General features: G+C 41.3%; 1 protein-coding gene across 4 annotated transcripts in view; it reads left to right on the top strand.

Annotated features, from left to right (window-relative positions):
* Nucleotides 1-24,527, top strand: part of SERTAD2 (SERTA domain containing 2) — a 482,135-nt gene that overhangs the window by 441,372 nt on the left and 16,236 nt on the right. Inside the window, exon 1 of one of the 4 annotated variants that reach the window (XM_044055685.1) lies at nt 1,143-1,422. The exons of the other annotated variants lie outside the window; for them this stretch is intronic. The gene's annotated coding sequence lies outside the window, so the exon portion shown is untranslated. Of the gene's footprint in view, nt 1-1,142; nt 1,423-24,527 lie in introns of those variants that run through there. 4 annotated transcript variants of the gene reach the window in all.

The raw sequence follows: 24,527 nt of genomic DNA, 5'->3' as shown, positions 1-24,527 counted from the left end.
ACCTGACCTGCTTTGCCCCATTTGTTCTGTCCATAGAAAGAGAGAGAGAGAGAGACAAAGCTGTAAAAGTGGACCTTGTGTGTCATTGTACTGGGACTAGAGACATTTTTTTTTTACAACCGTACTTTGTAGCTTCCCATTTTCTCTGCCCGTTAAGTGCAATTAAATCTTGTGTGAAAGTAGGAAACACAAGCAACAAGCATGTTTCTACTTGCACACATGTATAAACGTGTGTGTGTGTTCTGGCATTGCTTACTTAACAGCAACCCCCACTATCATCACTTGTCTTCTACACCATAAAAATGGGCATTTGGCGATTAGCCACTCAGTCACCCCACCTCAGGCTGGCAGTCAAGCAACAATTCTACTAAAGTAACCTGTCACCATTGTCACCAGTTTTCGCATATATGCACCCCTGTATGCTAATGGAATGGGCTATGTTATGCTACTTCACTGTTACACATCTGTGTTCCTGAAAAAAATCTTAAGAATATTTCTCTGCCCCTTTGAGTTGAGCTTGTGTTTGTCTTCTATATTCCCAAAATTGAATGTGTTTATTTTTTTTAGGTTATGCTCATGTTGGTGTAGAGTGGACCCTATATTATTTTAGATGTTCTTTCTAGACTGCTTCTGTCCTATCAATGTTCTGGTAGGTGTGGGATCTCCAGTTTTCATCTGATGTTTGTCATTTATTGCACTCTTCTTGCATTCTGCTATAAGCTAGGTTTCTGCTCTAACTACAAACTTAACTGCTGTCACTCCTAAGTCTTTGAATTGTCTTCATATGTGCACATACACACTCTTACACATGTATATCACTTGCTCACCTATAAATGTAACCCTTTTTCCTGTCTCTGTGTCCCGCCTTATCCTTTACGCTCTGTCCTGTATTTCATCTCATAGAAGCTTTTGTCATTTGTGAAGTGGCATTCTAACTGTGAGGCATTTTGCAGCTGCAGGGAGTTTTGTCAAGTTATGTTACGATTTCTTTTCAGTTAAAGAGTTTCTTAGGAGATTTTAGTTAAAAACTACTACTTCATATACTTGTTTTAGTACAGTCAGATTTTTGTCTGCTTAGCTGTAAATCCTTGTTGAGCTGATCTGAACTGCCGTTTACTCTTTCATTAGAATAAGGTAAATTCCCAGATGACTTTGTGAGTCACACTGCATAGCAGTCAGTCGCCTTGCTGAGTCATTTCTACTTCCTGAGAAATCAGTTACGGAAAATTTACTTCAAACGTGCTGCTCCTCAGAGCATGGAATCCCCGTACCCTGAAAGGAGTGATGTCTTGGTGCTTTCAGGAGTCATGGAAGATCTTTTCCAAGGAGAGAATCGGCACTGAATGAGGGGAAAAGGAGTTCGCCATTAATAGCAGAAGGAAATAAGGACAACTAAATTAAAGAGCTCAAGTTATGCTTCACGTAGGTAGTAATTGTACTAACAAGATTCTTGACTTAATTTACAGGCTAATGTAATATATTATTTATAGCACAAGAAATATTGTTGAGTTCTCTAATAGTTAATAATGTGATTTTCTTTTATATTTCACTTGTGATGTAGGAGTCAGAATACAGTGAAGTGAGACAGTTTTGAACAACAGTATTATTTCACTGTTTGTCACTGCTTAGTGAATAGTTCTAGTGATGAAACACTCATGATTTGTTTCATTGTCATGTACTAACCCTTAAATATGAACTTTCATTTATTCCTTTTCAGGAGGCATTGGATCTTGGCTACTTGTCTGTGTCTTTCATTGAATAGTGACAGTATTAAATCTGTGATTTGGATTAGTTTAGTTGTAGTACAGCTGTATAGCAGTCACTAAGCAAGCTGACTCGCTTATTGCCTGGACATAAATACATTCTACAACTACTACATGATATAAAACATGTTTTTTTTTTTTTTGGGGGGGGGGGGGGGGCAATGAAGAGCAACAGTCCTACTTACAGGAAGTTTTGAGTCATGTTTTCAGAGCAAGCTGGATGTGTTAGCTTCCAGGAAGCAATGTACTTGCTGGTATGTGTCACAAGCCTCTTTAAAATCTTTTGGCGGGGAGAAGCTTATTCAGACTTTTATGTGCTCACTTTTTTGTTCTTTTTTGGTACAATAATCATTAAAATGTTTGTCCTTTTCTGGAAGAATATATTTGAGTTACATACCAGCTTAATTATAGACTTAAATGTGTCTCTCATTAGATGTTGAGGGTCACACACTTCTCATTTAAAGTTAAAGCTTATGCAAGTTTTGTGAGAGCATAGTGATTGTTTTATGGTTTTGTATTGAACAATGACTGGCGTCTACACATTTCATGTGTATTTGATAAGAAGAGGATGTTAGCAATTTACATACCGAGAGAAGAGGGAGAGAGTCTGATAATCCTAAACGGACACTTTAGTATGTCTGTTTCCATGGTACATATGATTCTGTAAACTGGCTCAGGAAATCTGGTTTGGGATGAAACTGTATGCAAGCATATGGTGATATGGCAGTTCTGAATTGCTGGATGTTTGGAAATAATGCTGGCACATCAATCCAATTGTGCCTTTTAACTATTTAACATAAGAATTTTTTAATGTGAGTCATTACTTACAGCTCATGCATGTCACAAACCCTTTGAAAGTGAAATTAAACAAGTTGATGTAATATACGATTACATAAATACTTTCATTAAAAAATAACTCTCTCTGATACACTGGAATTTCTCCCAAGATCCATATTAATCTGTCAAAGGGCCCATTTAAGAATAGGCCTTTGTCCTATTTTGCTAGCCCTTTAGTACACTAAAAGAGAGGGAGAGGGAAGTACATAATTTATTAAATTCCAGGTCCTTATATAGGTGTTTGTGGGGCTCTAAATTTATAAGCAAGGTTATAATGTACAGCCAGCTAGAATTCTCTTTTGTGTTCCTCTCTAACAGATATGAAAATATGTTAAGATTATTATCGCCTACATGCTTGCTGTAAAATGCTTATTTAAGTCCATATTTTACTGGGCCCAGTAAGAAATGGTACAAGTGACAACTCCCTTAGGTCACATTCTGAGGGTGGTAAGTATTTGCGGTACCAGCATGTAATTAATACTGCTAATTTACCTTGAAATAATCACAGCTGGATATTACTGTTAGTCTTTCACTTATCAGCCTCAGATGGAAAAATAAGCAAATGTAATACTCTCCTAAAACTCTTCCCTCCCTACTGTTCTCTTTAAGGGTACCACTCTGTACAGAGGTATACCTGTGGTGGTGGTGGGTGGGCAGCTGCCCTAGGTGCAAGGTGTTAGGGAACATGATCGGGAAATGCAGACTAGTTGATAGTGCAGTACAATTATTCATTTCTATGTGGTAACAACTGCAGGCACAGTGTCACAAAGAATAGTGTTGCCTCATGGCAAGAGATTCACTGGTTCAATTCTTGGCTGGGGCACCTTATGTGTAGTCTGCATGTCCTCTCTGTGTTTGCGTGGGTTTTTTCCAGGTGCTCTGGTTTCCTTGCACATTCCAAACACATGCAGTAGGTGGAGTGGACACTCTAAATTGGCCATAGGTGTGAGTGTGCATGTGAGTGTGTCGTACAGAAGAACAGTCGTGGCACGTCTAGCCACCCAGCAGTTTAAACCTTGGCTCTAAATGATTGCCACTGTTAAAGTGACACCCCAACCCCATATGTAAAAATGGGAAAGGGGTTGTGGATGGATGGATGGACTGCAGGAATGAAGCACTTCATCACTTCCTGAGTAGTGCAGGTTTTAGCAAGCTGTTTGCTACAAATATATCAAGTGCCTTGTTACAGTTTTAAAAATAAGAAAACCAGAGGCACAAGTAGTGGGTAAACACATGCTAAGTTATACTAAAGAAAAAAAATTTGTAACCACAAACGACCAAAAGAGATTAAATAAAACATAGGTTTTAAAACTACCAGGTTACTGGAATGTAGTTTCAAAGTAGAAAGAGTAGTCCTGAAGCAGGACCTGGCTTGCCCCTGATGTTAGGAACACCAGACAGTTTGGGGAGTGAACCTTTTTTTTTTTTGCACCTCAGCTTTGTAATTCCCCCTTCCTCTTTCAGATATACTTCTCTTACATTCCTTCTGGTTTTTCCATAGTTTCTGCATTCCTATGTGATGCACTCTGTGTAGTTCTGTATGTGTGAAGAATGACAACATTACTGTAATGTTTATTTTGCTGTTGATATTTGCATTGTACCGTAACACTGTTTAAAGTGTAATGTGACAAAATTATTCTTAAATGAGTCTATTCTTAAATGTTTTGTTTTCTTTGAAGATATTGTGTTCTTGTACTCTAATCATCTAGCACACATTACCCCTCCATGATCTGGTGCCCCTCAGCTCTAAAATGAGGAACAAAAAGCACAGTCCTTTCTTCCCCAGTCTGTGTCCTGCGACGCTGATCTTCACTCTTTAAGAAATCCAAAAATCCAAGTTAAGGAGCAAGAAGGGGAAAATTGTCCCTTCTCTGATCTGGCACTCACCTCTTTCCTAAGGAATGCCAAGTCTACCCTCAACTATAAGTTGAGGAGAAGAAAGAAAAATCATCTGTTTTTAAAAACTGTACCAAGCTGTTTGCTACGGATGCAGAAAGCAGCTTGCTACAACTTATACCGCACACAAAGCACTACTTCAGTCCTTGCAGGCTGCAAAAAAACAAATTCAGTTCAATACCAATATTCAGAAATGCTGATACAAAAAATAAATACCATTACTGCATTTCTGACCAATCGGCATGTACCAAATTGTGCCTGTGCCCCCTAACACCTTGCACCCGGGGCAGCTGCCCCCTTCATCCCACCCTAGCTATGCTTCTGACTGAAATACTCAGTCTCTTGATTTAGTTTTATGTTTCAATCCCTAGGCTGAGCCTGGAATTGGTCCGCTTGGATCAGTACTCTACCCTAATTATGAAATGCATAAATAAATAATTGATGGTTTGGATACATAAGGAATATATGTAGGATTTCTCCCTTTCTGACGTCACTACTTCAAGGGCTTATGGGAAGAAATGTCTTGTGGGATATCTGTGAGGTGCATTAAATGCAATGAAATGCTTTATAAAAGGATTTTCGTTATGACATGCTTAGTGTCATCTCCCAGCGTGACATTCTTTATTAAGGGGTAGCTAAATAAAAGAATGTGTCCCTCATTCCTGAAGTTGTTGTTTCTGTTGGCTTTTCTGTACTTCCCTAGTTCTGAGCTGGTCACAGATGCATGGTAGTAACTGTTATATTTAAAACAGAAGTGGAGTCTACAGAGGAGTCAGCAGGTACAACACTGTTTGTGGCTAGAGGCTGCAGGATTCTCCTCATTTTATAGCTGAGATGCACTTAGTGTTTTCTATTTTTGCAAAAAATTATTAACTTCACTGCAAAGCACTACAAGACCTAAACTGTGTGGAACTTCCACAATATCTGTCCTACTTTCAACCTGTAAGGACCCGCAACTTAATATGCTACGTGCCCATCCGTAGGACATTTACAGTGATCATACACAGGTATCAGAACCCTATGGTCCAAAAATAAATCACTGCTGTGCATGACCAAATCTAATCTAACAACGCCTCTGGTGACTATCTGTATTCCCAGCATGTCACCAAGCTCTGGCACCCTGTGCCAGTTCAACTAAACCTCACCGATAAGACTACAGCACCTAATTGATAAGTGGGCATACTCTTGCAGCGTTACTGGTTAATCCCATCCACTCCAGTACAATCTCTCTACAAACACTGCCTTTTCCTTCGCCGTACTCACAAACATCCACACACATCCCTTCAGCTCTCTCTCCATACTCTCACACATCCTCACCACTCACCGTCATAAGCCTCTCCATACTCTCACACATCCTCACCACTCACCGTCATAAGCCTCTCCATACTCTCACACATCCTCACCACTCACCGTCATAAGCCTCTCCATACTCTCACACATCCTCACCACTCACCGTCATAAGCCTCTCCATACTCTCACACATCCTCACCACTCACCGTCATAAGCCTCCCTACTGTTACTTGTTCTTATTTCTAACCAATATACCTTACATTTTTTAATCAACTATACTGTCACACGTGTTTACCATTTACCTCCATATCTACTACATTAATGACCCTTTTTTTCTCTTATTTCTTCTCCTCGCAAATACTCTCCATTTTTTCTTAACTTCTGTTAAACTATTTCTTCAAATGTCTTTAAACCAGACCATTCTTCTCTGACCTCTTAACAACTCAAACTTCTCTAATCATCTCTGTGTCACTGCTGGACAGAGGCACAACAAACTAATGGGCACAGTATTTTTTAACATAAGGGGTGGCGTAAGCCACAAAACTTTGGGCTAGGCTTATAAATGCCTTAGGGCAGATAGCCTAGTATAAACCTATGAACCTATGTCTGTTGCCTCCAAACAACCAAAGCATATTGCACTTATAATCCATATTTTACACTCTGCCTTTTCACTGTTTTTAATATGTATGAGTTATAACTTTACTGTAAAACTAAATCTATCCTAAAACTATTGCAAAGCTGATACTGTCATGTTTTCACTCTGTATATACAAACTTCTTTCCTTTGATATCAAAATTTGTATGTGTAATTTCTATGTATGTAAAAGCGTTAACCTGTGCAAAATGTTGTGACTTGATATGTTAAATGTTTTGAAAAGCTACACTGGATCTTTTCTCCCCAAGCCTCTGCTGAAAAAGGGTTCATTCCAGTCAGACTTTCCCAGTAACAAAGATAAATAAATAAATAACGTTGCTGTTAAGTCAGTAATGATTTGAACAATACTGGTTGGTTTATCTAATTTTAGCTACTTGGTCAAGGTTGAGCTTGGAGTGCGTTCCATCATTTATTGTTTGGCTAGACCTCGAGATGACTTATCTCCTTTAAGCATATGAAGTTTTGCTCATTGGATTCTTTGCTTACATGAGGTTTGAGCATATGTGACTATGAGAAGGCACCTATAAGGTAATCTGATAATTGCCTTGTAAGGCTTAGTTTTTCATATGTGAGTCAGCTCCATGGAGTAGTAGACTAAAGCCCTGGCTGTTTCACATGTTACCCCTAAATTCATATAGTATCACTGGCACCTGCAGGATCTGTCAAGGAGGGGGATTGGAGTCAGCAACCTTTGCTGTCTCGCCAATCCTGGGAGGAAGGAGGGCCTCTGCTACCATATACATATTGCATAGCAAGTCAGTAGGATTTCAGCTTGTGGAGGCATGCTTCCCCACTGGGGGTAGCATATAGCAGAACTCAAAAGAACCACCACAAGGGAGCAGGAAGCCTGCCTCACAGGACCAGCAAGCTGGCCAATCTCTACCACCTAGCTCTTTTCACATAGTAGGTGAGCTGATTGGGGATTCCTGAGCAAGAACAAATGGGCTGTAGGACTTTTACCTTGCCCAGGAATTTCTAGCTCCAATTACCACGGAGAAAATGTGGCTGTAGGTAGAAGAGCCATCAGTCTCAGCCCTGTTGGGAGAGAGTTATAAGAAATGTTTTAGATGTTCATCGTGTTACACTGCTGCAGTCATTACACTTGGGTTATCCTGCCGTCAGGCAGTCCCTCAGTCGGCCAGAGTTCCAAAGTCTTGGTCCGGCGTCGGTTGCTGTCGCTTCTTCCCTGACGTCAGTGTGCCAGGGGTATATAAGATGCAGCCGACGCCATTTTCTTCAGTCTTTCTTGCCACGCGGTGCCCGAAGCAAAAGCAGTTCGCAAGTGCCGGTCGGCCAACTACTGAGATTTTCATTCCGAATCCAGAACCGACATCTTATACAAACCTAAGTACCCCATTGGGGAAACTTTTTCTTGCCTTAGACCGATGTCAGTAAAAGTTAATAATTGTATTTCTTGTGGGAAGCAAATACCTCATTTCGCTATTCTGCCAGTGTTAGATATTGTGGATGATGTGTATTCTGAATCCAGTTTAAATCCTGATTCTTTACCTCCTGCTCCATTTAAGCCAGATAGATACTACAGAGTCCCTGACTCTCACAAATTTCTTTATAAAAGCCCTGTTGCTGACCCTGAAACTATTTCTCAGGGTCCCAAAGGGGTAAAGGCCTCTACAGCAAAAAATCCAGTCCCCTCTGACAGAGATTCCAGAGCATTAGACAGATGCGGGAAGAAAGTATATACTTCTGCAACTTTAGCAATGAGGGCCTTAAATTGCCAGTTTCACATGCTTAAATATCAGCAATGTTTGATGTCTCAGTTGAAACAAAAAATGCTTCCAAATTCAGATCTTCCTAACTATAAGGAAATGCAGGATTTATTGCATGCAGCTGAACAAGTGGGAAAACATACTTTGCAATGTGGTTTTGATTCATTAGAGGCCTCCTGTAGAGCAGCAGTTACAGGGTCTGTCATTAGAAGACATGCTTGGTTAAAAGAGCAGACGTTACCAGATCATGTTAAAGCAAAATTATTGGATGCTCCTTTGCAGCAGGATGTTTTATTTGGAGTTAAGGCAGAAGAGGTATTAAAGAAAATGGAGGATAAAGCAAAATCTATGCAAACGGTGAAGGATTTCTTACAGGTTCAGCCTCCTCGACTTAGCAGAAATTGGCCAACAAAGAATTGGTCCTTTCCAGTTTCAGACAGACCTCAAAGGGGCAGATACAGATGTCCAAGAGGCAGAGGTCAACCACAAGGTGCTTACAGGCCTCGACAATGGGGTGCTTCAACCCAGAAAGAAGGGGAAGACAGGCCTCAACCTTATAAAAAACAGCCCCAATGACTTCCCATTACAGCTGCCAAACACTTCTCTCTTGTCAACCCCCTGGGGCGGGGGGAACTGGCACTTTTCTGTCACAATTGGCATATGATCACCAAAGACAAATGGGATGTTCATCGTGTTACACTGCTGCAGTCATTACACTTGGGTTATCCTGCCATCAGGCGGTTCCCCAGTTGGCCTGAGTTCCAAAGTATTGGTCCGGCGTCGGTTGCTGTCACCTCCTCCCTGACGTCAGTGTGACAGGGGTATATAAGATGCAGCCGACGCCATTTTCTCCAGTCTTTCTTGCTGCGGGGTGCCTGAAGCAGAAGCAGTTCGCAAGTGCCGGTCGGCCGACTCCTGAGATTTTCATTCTGAATCCAGAACCAAAGTCTTCTAAAAAACCTAAGTACCCCGTTGGGGAAATTTTTTCTTGCCTCAGACCGATGTCAGTAAAAGTTAATAACTGTATTTCTTGTGGAAAGCAAATACCTCATAAGGATTTCCACTCCTATTGTATTCCATGCCTAGGCCCTGAGACACAACGTCACTGGTTGTCGGTTTTGTGCTAGGTTTAACAAGCGCACTATTAAACATCGGTTTGATTTTGCCCGACTTTATTTTGGCAGAAAATTCAACTACACCATGCCGTCGGAACTTCCGACGACCGCAATGCATAAAAAATGCAAGGACAAGGACAGGCATCCGTGGCCCAGAACTGACGACAAGGCCTCTTCTAGGCCGGTCGCCGGTTCTCTGGTTTTCAACGAGGTGCCTATGCAGCCCCTGACGACTGCTTCCACAGAACCACAGACCACCTCCGACTCCCAAGTGGAGCTGGCTGGGCCTTCGGATGCACTAGGTTTTCAGCTTTCCGATCCTAACCCTACAGAGGGAACCGAAGTAGCTGAACAATCCACAGCTACAGAGGGTGTTTTCAGACCTACCCAGTTAACCATTAAACCCTCTGCTAAGTCTAAGCCCCCCTTAAAAGCAAAGAAACAGACACAACTCTCTCCAGGACAGGCTTCCATGCCTAAGAAACAAATGCTAAAAATGGCCGAGGACCTAATCACCCTGATCAGGGGGTCCCATCCCCCTCCTGATAAAAGGCCCAGACAGGATGCAGACTACGAATCTTCTGACCAGGTGTCCATTTCCTCAGACTCTTCCTCGGACCTAGGATATTCTTTACCCCCTTATGAGGATTCTAATCAATTCCATCAGCCTCTCCGCCTGAGAATTACTCCTTTGGGGAGACCTTACATACCATGAGGGAACATTTCCATTGGGAAGGCCAGGATTACTCAGAATCCAAGAAAAGACTCAGAGGCTTCCTTTTATTGCCTCAACGCAGACCCCTTGCTATTCCGCCAGTTTTAGATATTGTGGATGATGTGTACACTGATCCAGTTTAAATCCTGACTCCTTACCCCCAGCCCCAGTTAAACCTGATAGATATTACAGAGTCCCTGACTCTCACAAATTTCTGTACAAAAGCCCTGTTGCTGACCCTGAAACTATTTCTCAGGGACCCAAAGGATTAAGGCCTCATCAGCAAAAAACCCAGTTCCCTCTGACAGAGATTCCAGAGCATTAGACAGATGGGGAAAGAAGGTATATACGTCTGCAACTTTAGCAATGAGAGCCTTGAATTGCCAGTTTCACATGCTAAAATATCAGCAATTTTTGATGTCTCAGTTGAAACAAAAGATGCTTCCAGATTCAGATCCTCCTAACTTTAAAGAAATGCAGGATTTATTGCATGCAGCTGAACAAGTGGGAAAACATACTTTGCAATGTGGGTTTGATACCTTAGAGGCCTCATGTAGAGCAGCAGTTACAGGCTGTGTCATTAGAAGGCATGCTTGGTTAAAAGAACATACGTTACCAGATCATGTTAAAGTCAAATTATTGGATGCACCTTTGCAGCGGGATGTGCTGTTTGGAGTTAAGGCAGAGGAGGTATTAAAGAAGATGGAGGATAAGGCAAAATCTATCCAAATGGTGAAAGACTTCTTACAGGTTCAGCCTCCTCGTTTTAGCAGAAATTGGCCAACAAAGAATTGGTCCTTTCCAGTCACAGATAGACCTCAAAGGGGCAGATACAGACGTCCAAGAGGTAGATGTCAGGCACAAGGCCCTTACAGGCCTCGACAATGGGGTACACCAGGCCAGAAAGAAGGGGAAGACAGGCCTCAACCTTATAAAAAGCAGCCTCAATGACTTTCCACTGCAGCTGCCAAACAGCTCTGTCTTGGCAGCCCCCTTAGGAGGAAAACTGGCACTTTTCTATCACAACTGGCATTGCATCACCAAAGACAAATGGGTTCTCAACGTTGTATCTCAAGGTTACAGGTTCCACTTTCACACTCTGCCAAGGCTAAAAGGAATGACAAATCTGCCACCAAATCAATGGGCAGAGGCTCAAAAACAAATTACAGCACTCATGGACATGAGAGCTATTCAAAAGGTACCACCACAGGAACAAGGACAAGGATTTTACTCAAGACTCTTTCTGGTTCCCAGAAAGGACAAAGCCTGGAGACCCATTCTGGACCTTTCTTCACTAAATACTTACCTGGATGTTCCGAAATTCAAGATGTTGACACTACAGCAGCTTCTTCCTATGCTGGGCAAGAAAGCTTGGCTCGTGACTTTGGACCTCAAAGAGGCATACCTGCATGTCCCTATCAGACAAAACTGCAGAAGATACCTCAGATTTCTAGCTGGTTCAATGCACTATATCAGTTCTCTGCACTGCCCTTTGGCTTATCTACTGCGCCCAGGGTCTTTCCAAAATGCCTGGCACCAGTAATTGCATTTTGCAGAGAGAAAGGAATTCAAATTTACCCATACTTGGACGACTGCCTTATTCAAGCAGAGAGAAAATACATTCTTCTAAAGCATCTGGCATTTGTAAAAAGATTGCTAATTTGCCTAGGGTACACAGTAAACAAAAATAAGTCAAAACTAGTGCCCTCACAAAAGATAATATTCCTGGGTGCCAGCTTAAATTCAACGGGCCAGATGACTTATCTCACGCCAGACAAGCAAGGACAACTGACTCAATATTTCCAATTGATGGCGACAAAGACCCAACTCCCTGCAAGAAAAATTCTGCAGGCCTTGGTTTACATGGCATCTTGCATACTACTAATTCCATATGCCAGACTGCATATGAGGAAACTACAATGGTACCTAAAGAGTGTCTAGTCTCAACACTGTCACAGTTTGGAAACAGTAATACCACTTATTCCTTGCCTTCAACAGGAGTTTCGATGGTGGGCTCAAGCCTGTCACCTCAACAAGGGACAGCCTTTCACTCAACCCACAGCCAGGCAAACAGTGACAACAGATGCTTCAGATTACGCCTGGGGAGCACACATGGCAGGAAAATGTGTTCAGGGCAAGTGGCCCGCAGAACAAAGGCATCTTCACATTAATCAAAAAGAGATGTTAGCTGTACAAAATGTCCTTATAGCTTTCAAGGACCTTCTGCATCCAGAACAACTACTACTAAAGACAGACAACACCACAGTCATGTGGTACATAAACAAGCAAGGGGGCACTCATTCATATCTCCTCTGCAGACAAGCCACGACCTTGTGGAACACAGCTCTAACCTGTCAAGTTCATCTGCAAGCACAATTCCTGCCAGGAGAGAAAAACACACTGGCAGATGACTTAAGCAGAAACATCATGGATCCGCACAAGTGGAAATTACATCCACAAATGTTCAGGATGATAACACAAAAATGGTGGAGCCCGGGCATAGATCTGTTTGCATCCCCAATGAATTGCCAGCTACAGAAATTCTGCACAAGGACTTACCACCCACAAGCATGGAAAGTGGATGCCCTCTCATTCAGCTGGAAAAACCTACAAGTATAGGCTTTCCTACCACTACCTCTCCTTTCAAAGGTACTCATAAAAGCCAGACAAGAAAAGCCAAAGATGATCCTGATTGCCCAGACTGGCCACGCTAGCACTGGTACCCAATCTTAAAAGAACTTAGCACAAGGTCCACCATGGATTTTGCCTCAAATCCCTCATCTTCTGACTCAGCAAAACAATCAGATACTTCACAGTCAGCTCAAGACTTTAAACCTGGCTGCATGGCAGATTACTTAGTCAAGCAAGCAATGCCTCTCTCCAAAGCTGTTATGGATTTCATTCTGGAGGCCAGAAGGCCTAGCACCAGGAAAGCCTATTCGGGTAAATGGAAGCGATTCTGTGCCTGGAACCAGGCTTACAGCCTTGACCCTCTTGTCCCAAATATTCCTCAGATACTACAATACTTAACTGAGATGCTGGACAAAGGCCTCTCCTTTTCATCCATTAAGATCCATGCCTCTGCCATCTCTGCTCATTACAACACCGACCCACCAATTTTTTCTAATCTTTTGCTAAAACAGTACCTCAGAGGGGCTAAAACATAAGACATCCCCGTAGAGCACCAACTCCAACTTGGGACCTCAACTTCGTCTTGGAAAAATTAACTTTACCTCCTTTTGAGCCAGCTAACTCAGCAGACTTAAAATATGTCTCTTGGAAAACTGCTCTGCTCCTGGCAATAACCTCAGCACGAAGAGTCTCAGAATTACAGGCACTAATGGCAATGGAACCTTTCATCATTTTCCACCAAGACAGGGTGTCTTTAAGAACAAACCCTACTTTTATGCCAAAGGTGGTATCAAGTGTGGCTCTAAACCAAACTATTCACTTGCCAACTTTTTATTCAAATCCACAGAATAAAGGGGAGAGACTACTGCATTCCTTGGACATACACAGGCAGTTACACTTCTACTTGGACAAAACGAAAGCTTTCAGGAAAACTGAGCAATTGTTTGTAGCATATGCTGCAGGAGCACAGGGAAAAGCCATTTCAAAACAGACCATCTCAAAATGGATAGGGCACTGTATACGTTTCTGCTATACACACCATGGGAAAACTGTACCTAACAGCATTAGATCTCACTCCACCAGGGCAACAGCCACTTCAACTGCCTACCTCAGAGGAGTACCTACCAAGGACATTTTGGAAGCAGCAACTTGGAGTTCTGTACATACCTTCACCAAGCATTACCATCTATCTCTATACTCTAAATCCAGAGATGGCTTCACCACTGCAGTGCTGCATGGCTTTATAGCCACCCCTAATGCCTTATAGAACCAGCCACCCTACCTCAGCTTTGGGACTCTACCCAAGTATAATGACTGCAACAGTGTAACACGATGAACATAGTACAGTTTTGTACCCACCATAAATGTAGATGTTCGAGTGTATACACTGCTGCAGTCCAGGTTACCCTCCCTCCTTCCCCTCTTACTTGCTGGTACTTACCTAAGCCTTCTACCCTTTGCTACTTATGGGGAGTATTTGCTGGTAACTGAAAGTTTTTGATTGCTTTTCTTATGTATGTTTTATTAGCAGTTTACATTGCCTACCTTTTTGGGGGCACCTGACATCTGGGGCAAGAAAAACTGAAGAAAATGGCGTCGGCTGCATCTTATATACCCCTGGCGCACTGACGTCAGGGAAGAAGCGACAGCAACTGACGCCGGACCAAGTCTGTGGAACTCTGGCCGACTGAGGGACCGCCTGACGGCAGGATAACCCAAGTGTAATGACTGCAGCAGTGTATACACTCGAACATCTACATTTATGGTAGGTACAAAACTGTACTTTTTCCTAATGGCTTTACTTAACATGTTGCCTACTGACAATTTACAACATCCAATCGTATGCAGAGAGATCAAATAATATTTCTGTGCATAAAAGATGTGATGTGAAAATATTTTGCCAGAGGTGAAGTACCATTTGGGTTAAATAATAAGGAGGGGGTGCAAGGAACTTTGCCCTTTGAAGAAAACCACATTCAGACATTTTTTCTTCTGCCATCTTTTGTGGCTGAAAACACCATGAAATAAATCTGCTTACAACTCTCAACCTAGACCCCTATTCAGATGATCTACTACTAACTAACCCTTTATATGGCATGATGTACTTGGCAGTATGGCAGTTCTCAAGTTGCCTGCAAGTCCAGTGAAAGTAACAGATCACAATGTCCATGACTACATGTTCTAAGGTGGTCATGGTGGCTGCATAAAGTTGTCATGGAATGTGTATGTCATCTTGTTGTGCCACAGGCTATCCATTATTCTTGGTTTGATTATTACAGTTTGCAGCACTGTAGGGTATGATATGGGTCTCAGAATCAGTTATTCTTGGTTTGATTATTACAGTTCGCAGCACTGTAGGGTATGATATGGGTCTCAGAATCAGTTATTCTTGGTTTGATTATTACAGTTCGCAGCACTGTAGGGTATGATATGGATCTCAGAATCAGTTATTCTTGGTTTGATTATTACAGTTCGCAGCACTGTAGGGTATGATATGGATCTCAGAATCAGTTATTCTTGGTTTGATTATTACAGTTCGCAGCACTGTAGGGTATGATATGGATCTCAGAATCAGTTATTCTTGGTTTGATTATTACAGTTCGCAGCACTGTAGGGTATGATATGGATCTCAGAATCAGTTATTCTTGGTTTGTTTATTACAGTTCGCAGCACTGTAGGGTATGATATGGATCTCAGAAGAGGTGATGAAATCTGGCCTTGATGCTGCTGCACATGTCCTGCTGATTGAACACTGTCACTGTTTTTGTTTTGTTTTCATTACATACTTTTTATTAACTATTTTCAATACAAGTTTTACCTCCTTCACAACAGTTAGAGCATTACCAAGTTCAGGAGGCAGTAGTTAACTATCAGAAGTCTAACTTCTTACCTAACTCAATTGCCATGGCAAAGAATTGACTTGATGGAGTACTGGACAGTTATTGTAGGGTAAGGAGAGTGCATACTTTACAAAACAATACTTGTTAGCAGTTAAACAACTGCATATTTTTATCAGGCGCTAAGTTGAAAAGAAAAAGACCTACTGGAAATTAAAATATATTTTTACTATATTATTTACATGACAGGATACATACATTTATAGGGCACCAGGTATCATGAATGTTTATTTTACAAATAAATACAAGTTAAGATTTCACTACACAAAATAAAAATGAACTACTTTTAGGCATGTTTCTGAAGAATAAGTGTACATTCTGATTTATTGCTAGCAAGCAGTTACCCAACCTGTTTACAAAGATACCAAGTAAGCTATGTGCAGCATTAAAATGGACTTTCTTTGGCAGTTCTTGTACCGTAGTTGTACTGCTGTCTAACAGGTGTCCAGTTTAGTCTGCAAAAGTCCATCACCCTCCTTTGTCACTGTGCATTATATAACATATTGCATGTTATACAATGACTGGCCATTAACATTTAAAATGAGCACGCTGATTGGTCAGCTGAAACAGTGTGCCTGTTATAAATCAAGCATATACCAATGGAAAAAGGTCCAGTTGCCCGGACTTTCTTCCATTAATATATGTGATAAAATGTTTACTTTTTTTTCATTTAAAAAAAAAAAAGTAAACTTTCAGAACTGGAGACTTCAAACCAACAAGTGAGACAGAACAGAGAAAAATAAACGGATAATCAGGCACAGTATGCAAAACTAGAGAAAAGCACCTGATTATATTTTTATCTTCTCTGTCCCTTCTCTCCCATACATTGAAAATCTCCCATTGAAAAAAAAATTCTTACATACAAAATCTAAAATAACTAGACAGCAATTAGTAATTTTATTAAGTTGAATTCGATAAAGAAACCCTTTATTTTTTAAGAAAGCACAAATTATTTAAAAATGTATAAATGTGTTTTTATACCAAAATGTGATATATATATATATATATATATATATATATATATATATATATATATATATATATATATATATGTATACATACACATGTGATTGTTTTATAGGTATACCTAGAAACTGTATGGTAACAGGGTGTAACATAAAACTGTGTAGGCTGAATGAGCAGAACTAATAAATATTCATAAGGTTATGTTTTATTCATGAGGAGGTCAATTGATTGAGCATTCCCACGGGATCTTGATTTTTTTGAAAATGTATTATATAGGGGGGAGAAACACACATTTCATTGTTCATAGGTAGGTACCAGGCTATCGGCCCAAGGGCCTAAGTAAGCCTAGCCAACAAGGTTCCCTGGCTTACGCCACCCAAGAAAGTTGATTTCCTGTGCCCCTGTCAAGCAGAGCCACAGAAGTGATCCCCGGGGTGTACTTCCTATTTCCCATCCACTCATCAAGATTTTTCTTGAAGAGTGCGAATGAGGAACTTTGCTTGACATAGATGGGTAGCTTGTTCCAGAGTATAGGAAGTTTCTGGGACAAGAATCTATCCCTGCTGCGTGTCCTGTTTATTGTGGTGACAAGGTTTAGGTCCCTAGAGCGTGTAGCTTGGAGGGATTGGGATTTCTTTAGGTGTAGCATGTCCAACAGCTCTGGGTTTAACATGGCTTTATATGTTAGGCAAAGATCTCCACGGAGTAGGTGATATGCTACAGAGTAAAGCTAGAGTTTTTTAGTAAAGCTAGAGTTTTTTGAGACAGACAGTGTAGGGCATCTGTTTAAGGCCAGTAATCCTCTTTGTGAGGTACTACTGTGGACTTTCCAGCTACTGCAGATGTCTTGTGAGGTACATTCCAAAAGGGGCATTGTATTCTATAATGGGTCTAATGAGTGCCGAGTAGAGGGGAACAATGACCTCTTTTTTCCTGGATTAGAACCCTTTGGTGATGAGGTGTGCCACATAGAAGGATTTCCTGACTACTGTGGCGATGAGATTATCAAAGGAGAGACTCCTGTCGACCTGGGTCCCAAGGTCCCTTATCACACATTTGGCATTAAGTAGACTGCCGTTTATGTGGTAGTTCATGGGTACAGAGTTTTTACCAAAGGGGATGTCAGTGCACTTTTTGGCAGTGAGCTTGAGGCCATGCCTCTGACACCAGCCATCTGTCTCAGTGAGGCCCTTCTGTAGGATGTCCACATCATTTGGGGACTCGACTATGGCTCCTAGTTTGCAGTCATTTGCGAACTTCATTAGCCAGAGGCCTTCTGTGTTAGCCTGTACTTCAGAGAAGTCGATACCAAACAGGAGAGGTCCTAAGACTGAACCCTGTGGTACTCCACTTGTCACTGGTTTGGAGTCGGATTTGGAGTCTGCAACTTTTACACTGGGTTCTGTCAGTGAGCCAGTTGGCAACCCATCTTGTGACATAGAGATTTATACATAGTTTAGTGAGTTTAGCTATTATTCCAGAATGGGGGATGGTGTCGAAAGTCTTCGCGAGGTCAAGATAGGCTGTGTGAACCACCTTACCCTCATCTACGGCTTTGGTGACTGCCTCAAAGAAGTCAATCAGGTTCAGAAGGGATAATCTGCCTTTCACATACCCGAACTGGGTGGGGTCCAGAGTATGGAGGTTACCAATGTCTTTGTTTATGAGTTCCATGATGATACGTTCCATGGCCTTGTAAACCAGGCTTGTCAGGCTAATAAGGTGATAGTTCCCAGGATCAGTGGTGGCTCCCCCTTTGTGGAGTGGGATAACTGTTGCTGTGCACCATTCAGTGAGCACAAACCCTGACGTGAGACTATGATTGAACATGGTGCTTAGGTGGGGAGCCAATTCGTTCTGAAGTTCGTGTAAAACGCAGCCTGGGATGTTGTCCGGTCCCATGGATGCTGTGTTTGTGGTTTTAGAGAGTGCAGCTTTCACCTGCATAGATGTGATTACAGGGACTCTGCATTCTTCCTGTATAGATATGGGCCCTTTAGGGGGTGAGAGGGGGGGTAAAGTTAGCACTGAACCTATCTGCCAGGATGTTGGCAATATCAGTTGGTTCTGTAATTTTCATGCCATTATGCTGCAACTCAGAGCAGATCTTTTGCAACAGTTTCTTCCTTCTGTTGTAGAGTTTGTTTATGGCAGGGGACCACCAGATTGGCTTCCTTTTTTTGGAGGATAGCTTCTTGGTTCTGTTTGGGATAGCACGATCCATGCACTCTTGTAATTGCTTATAGAGTGCATTTGTGTACGATTCAGCAGTCGTAACTGTGTTGTCCATATGCATGGGTGTCATGAAGTTCGCCACTTCTGTCTTAAGCATGAAGTTAGCTTTGGAGAAATTTTTTACCATGGTTTCCTTAATGGTGGGTGGGGGTGGGATGCGATATCTAGGGTGATTAGCTTATGGTCAGATCTGACCAACAAGGAGTTGACTTCAGGTGTGGAACACTGGTCACTCATGCTGGTAATGACTAGGTCTAGGATATTGTTGCCCCTGGTGGGGGTGTGGATAAGTTGATCCAGGGCATTGGAATTTATGAATTCCAAAAAGCATTGAGTGAAGGAGTTGGTACATGAGTAGTTTTCCCAGTTAATGGTGGGGTAGTTGAAATCGCCTATTATTAGGGTGTTTGGTTGAACCCTAATATTTTCCAGTATATCAAGAAAAGAGGAGTGGGAATCCTGGGGCATGGTGGGGGATCTGTAGCAAGCTATAATTTGGATTGCAGTTTTGCCCAGAGCTAGTTGCACTTGGATAACCTCGGATACATTATGCTGCACAACTAGCCTGGAGGTGTGGATATCCTTAATGAATATGAACAGACCTCCGCCTTTGGTGTTCTGGTCCAGGTTAGATGGCCGAAAACTGTGGTATGAGTTATAGCCTGGTAATACAGGGGTGGTCTCTAGACCCTTGAACCAGGTCTCAGTCACTGCACAGATATCGATGTTCTCCATTTTAAGGAGTGCCTCGAGTGAGTGCATTTTGAGATTTAGACTTCTAGCATTGAGTAGCATTACCCTCAATTTTTTCTTGCCTGTTCCTGTTATGGTGGTGAATTTGTCATTTGAACTTTGCCTAAAAAAGGCACTATAGGGGTGGCAAGACCTTTAGCCAGTATACAGAATCCCAAGGGCGACAGGTGCAGGCCATCTCTGGCAAAGCATCGTGGTCTGTCGACCATATCGTCCCAGGCAGACAGAAACTGGATCCCCTTAAAATGACACCAGAAGCTTAGCCAATTGTTTAAGTCAATCATTTTGTCCTTGTACTGCAGTATCATTCTGGGCGATAGCAGGATGCTACTCAGGGCTAGGGTCATACCTACCTGGGCTACAAGATCGGAGAGCTCTTCCATGTCTCTTTTCATGTAGTCCAGGGAGGTACGTCTCAGGTCATTCACACCAACTTGGACAATGACAGAGTTATATTTGTACTTTTTGTGGAGTGACCTGAGTGCATGGGTTATGTGGCAGGTCCTGGCACCCGACAGGCAGCTGACAGTAACCTTCTCCTTGTTTAGCCTGGTGAGTGGGACATCAGTGTGCCTGACTATAGAGTTACCCATAACTAGTGTATTGGGTACGTTGTTTTGCCTTATGGGCTGTGGTTTATTGGCACACTGAATCTGTAGGCTATGTGTCATTTGGGTTGTGTTGGGGGTGGAGGTTGCTTGCGTTTCTGCTTTGGAGGTCTCTGTTGCTTTAGCAGATTATTATTGAGAGCCTCTGCGAATGTTTTTGTGTTTCTATGTGTGGATTTTGGTGGTGTAGGTTTAGTGGGACTATGTGATGAGTGTGGTGTGGTGCAAGTGTTTACCTTCTCCTCTTGATTGTCAAGTTCAGTCTTGGTTAGAGAGAGCTTTACCTCCAGTTTAGCTATTTAAGTGCATCTCTCGCAGATTGTGGTGTTGGGTGGTAGTAGTAGGAGAGCATTGTCTGTGTACATGAGGCAATTGCTACATTGCCCCAGGATGCCCAGATTGATCAGATAGACCGGAGAGAACACTGGGAGCTGACCCTTGGACATGCCTGAATAAAAAACTACTTTCCTGTAGACAAGTGAGGAAAGTGAGTATAAGAGCTGTTTTTCTCTAAGCAAGTGAGGAAAGTAAGTACAAAAACTGTTTTCCTCTAGGTAAAGAGGAAGGTTGAGTGCTGTAGTAATTTGTAGCTTACTTAGTGCTAATAACAAGTTCTGAACAAGTGCTGAGCACAAATAAGCAAATTTAAGTGCTAAAACTAAGAATCTGTACTTAGATCTTGTGGTAGATAGGTGACCTAGTGCTTGCCACTCCCACTGAAAAGCTAGAAGGCTTCCCTCCAACACAAAAAGGCTTGGGGGGCTCAGAAGCTTACAAGCAGACCTGGATACAGCAAATCTGTATCTGGACTAGACTAGTTACAGGAAAGGTGGGAAACAAGCGCAAACGTGGGCTTTTAAACTAGAAGGTTGAAGGAGATGGAAAAACTGCCCAAACAACCAATAAACTACAATTTCTGAGCCAAAAACCACTCTTGTGGTAGATAGGCTACCTAGTGCTTACCACTCCCACTGATAAGATAGAAGGCTTCCCTCCAACACAGAAAGGCTTGGGGGGCTAAGAAGCTTATGTACAGTCCTGGATACAGCAAATCTGTATCTGGACTAGACTAGTTACAGAAAAGGTGTGAAACAAGCGCAAACACAGGCTTTTAAACCAGAAAGTTGAAAGAGATGGAAAAACTGCCCAAACGGCCAATAAACTACAATTTCTGGGCCATAAACCACAGGCTACCTAGTACTTACCACTCCCACTGATGAAGTCTGCAGTTAGCAGATGAAAGCGCTCAACCTGTGTGTAAATAGTTTTAACCCTCACAGGGTCGTTTTTATTTGTTTTCTATTAAAAGTGATTTTTGAAAGTAAGCATTTGCAGTGAGCTACGGTCCTTCTCAGCGTATATTTGGTATATATTTTTGGTTATTTGGTCGCATATACGCTTACAACTTGGTATTTAAAAGAAACCCTTTAATCATATCAACATTTTGTATAATTTATCATGCCATTCCCCCATGTGCATCTAAAATTTATATTTATTTTCGCCCATATTTCAACTTGCTGCTGCCTGTGAGCTAATGGGTAAAATCCACGTACATATGTAATTGGGGTGGGGGGACTACACATGTAAAACAAAGACGCAAAGCAGTAATGTGCATTATTAATGTCTTTCAATGTCATTTAAAAGTTTAAACCTGTGTTTTGATACCAAACCTTGTTAAACTTGTATCACAGCCAAATAGGAATGCTGGGCACAAGAAGGAGTGTATAATTTGAAACACTCATGAATGCATTTTAGAGGAGATTTAGTTACGTCGCAGTAATTTCAGAAATTACCAGGAAAATATACTACCTCTGCTACGATCTTCCTTAAATGCATTCTATTGCCCAACCAAAAGACAACTGGTAGTCCTTCAAATGCTGCAATACATTAAGCTGAAGTAAGAAAAATAATTTTAACAGTAGACTATTAAAATGACATCAGGCTTTACACAGCACTGATGTACTGAGTAAGCGTGGTAATGAAAGTCCCATACGCATGTGGAGTACATCAGGAAAGCCCCAGTATACCAGGAGAAAAACGCAGAAGAGCAACACGACACCCTTATACAAGGACATTATTTAAGAAAAGTAACTTTTTTCTTAAATAATGTCGTTGTATAATAACAACCCACAGCTGGATGTGGGTAATGCTGGATTTACCCACAGCCAGTCATGGGTTATTGCTGTTCTATGATCTTGCCTATCAGCATGGCATAAAGGGTTAAGGCTGAGCTGCAAGCTTCAACTTGTAGCACAGTATTTGAGTCCTTCACTCTTCTCTTACATACTACGTGATCCTGGTCAAATTACTGTACAATAATATGCTTGTAGATTACCCTGAAAAGAGGAAACTGCAGGTAGTGAGCTCACCTTGATCACAAATTAATAAAAATTAAAAAATTGCAAGTAGTTTATGGTATGATTTTGTAAATCTAAAATCTTGAGTCCATTGTGCATTTGTACAGCTCATTCTAAAAGAAAAAAGTTGGAGGTCAATGTAGGAAATGTAGGAAAGCATTTTTGAATCAAATGCAGTTTTCATTAGAAGATGAATGCCTAAAACAAGTACTCCGCAAAAATTAAAGATGTTTGCTTTTGGGGGAATCCCATATAAAAGATCCTGTCTGAGCATGCCCTGAGCTTGGTACACCTAGAGGTGAAAAACAATCCCTATTGTATTTATCCAGAATTTCATGTAAAAGACTTTTGAGAAGTTACAACATTCAACAACTAAAGGACTGTCTAAAATATTTTCATTGCAGTTAGCAGTATGTATTTCAACTCAAGGCCTCATTCCTGTAAGATGTGGTAACATGTCAGAAAAGGTGATACATTTTATCCAGATGTAAGTAATATATTTTTGTCTTATTTAATTAAAGACTGAGAACACATCAGTCTGTAGAGCTTAATTCAGCTGTAAAGCTTGTTTTGTTTAACATTTTGTATGTGCATTGAAGGAGGAAGATAGTGGCTTTTGAAATGTCATAGTGCACTGTGGTTTTGTGTGAGTTTGAGAATATGAGGTTATCCCCACCCCCTGCACATATATGATTTCCAGATGCGTTTTCTGCTCTTCCATTTCTCATACAATTTATTAAATATGTAGTACAATTGTAATACCATGCCTGAAAGTAAAAAGCAGTATTTTAGATCAAACAGTGTCATGGATATATGTAGCGGTTCACAATATTTTTAGTAACTGTAGTGTATCCACTGAAGTTAGTACCTTGGCTAGAAATATATTTTGCTAATTTCACTTGTTGGGGGAGGGTTAAATAGATATCCTGCTAACTTTGCAACTTGTCCAACTCTAAGGGAACCACCTATTTTATATATTTAGCTTTCAATATGTCCCCACTGCATCTTCTGTTAAGTTCTGGAGTGCTTTGAATGCCCCCATTTGCACTGCAGCTTAACAAAGACATAGTGCCACTGATTTTAGTAATTCCTAGCGGTATCTGTGAGGTATCATGCTTGTTCAAGGTATGCTGCACTTCTGAAAAGTATTATATATTTTTTCTCATTTGTGTTATGCTGGTGAAGCACTTCATTGGAGTATTATGAGGATGGCACAGTGGTGCAGCGGTAGCGTAGTCGCCTCACAGCAAGAGGTTCTCCGATTCAATTCTCGGCTTGGGTGCCTTTTGTATGGAGTCTGCATGTCCTCCCTGCATTCGTGTGGGTTTCCCCCAGGTGCTCCAGTTTCCTCCCAAGTTACAAAGACATGCATCTGGAGCGTTTCTCCCTGAGCCTTCACTGAAAATTGGCTCATTCCAAGTTGGATTTTCCCAGTTAACAAATGTTAAATAAATAAATAAAATAAATATGTGTGTTTCTGGCCTACCAGCAATCATACTGGGCTACTGAGCTTTCCAGGAAGTGTATTTTGTGTTAGTGTTTTTGAATACTAATATATACTAGTATAAACTTTATCATTGTTTAATGAGTAATTATATTGCCCTTTATATATTTAATTGCCCTTCATAATAATGTAAATATATCAGGGATTTAATAAAGTCATTACCAGTCCTAGAATGTGTTCTAGGCTGTCTCATGACTAGAAACATAAAATGATAACATGCAAGTTATTTTAATAAAACTTTTTCTTTTCAAGTAATGCTGTTAGGTTCTTTGGTGTGTGCATGTGTGTGTGTCTGTATGCATGCAGGCAGGAGTGATGCTTTAGTTTATATTATACTCATAATTTTATCTGCACATACTGTAGTGTAATTGTTAACTAAATGATTAATTTGAAATGTTCTAACCCACTAGAGTGAGGCCCAAAAGACGGAAACTGAATGGCTGAAAAAACAACTTACATATTCTAAGTCTAAAATGCCCATTTCTCAGAATATTCCCTTTTCTCCAAGGTATGGCAATCACAGAGTTTTCTAGGGCGTATGGGGGGGCTTGTCTTCTTCCAAAAACAAGATGAAAGGAG

The sequence above is a fragment of the Protopterus annectens genome, chromosome 1.part2 (assembly GCF_019279795.1).
Source record: "Protopterus annectens isolate FY-2018-M chromosome 1.part2, PAN1.0, whole genome shotgun sequence".
Taxonomy (NCBI): Eukaryota; Metazoa; Chordata; order Ceratodontiformes; family Protopteridae; genus Protopterus; species Protopterus annectens.
Note: the sequence above shows the minus strand (reverse complement) of the source record. Positions and strands in the feature narration are given on the sequence as shown.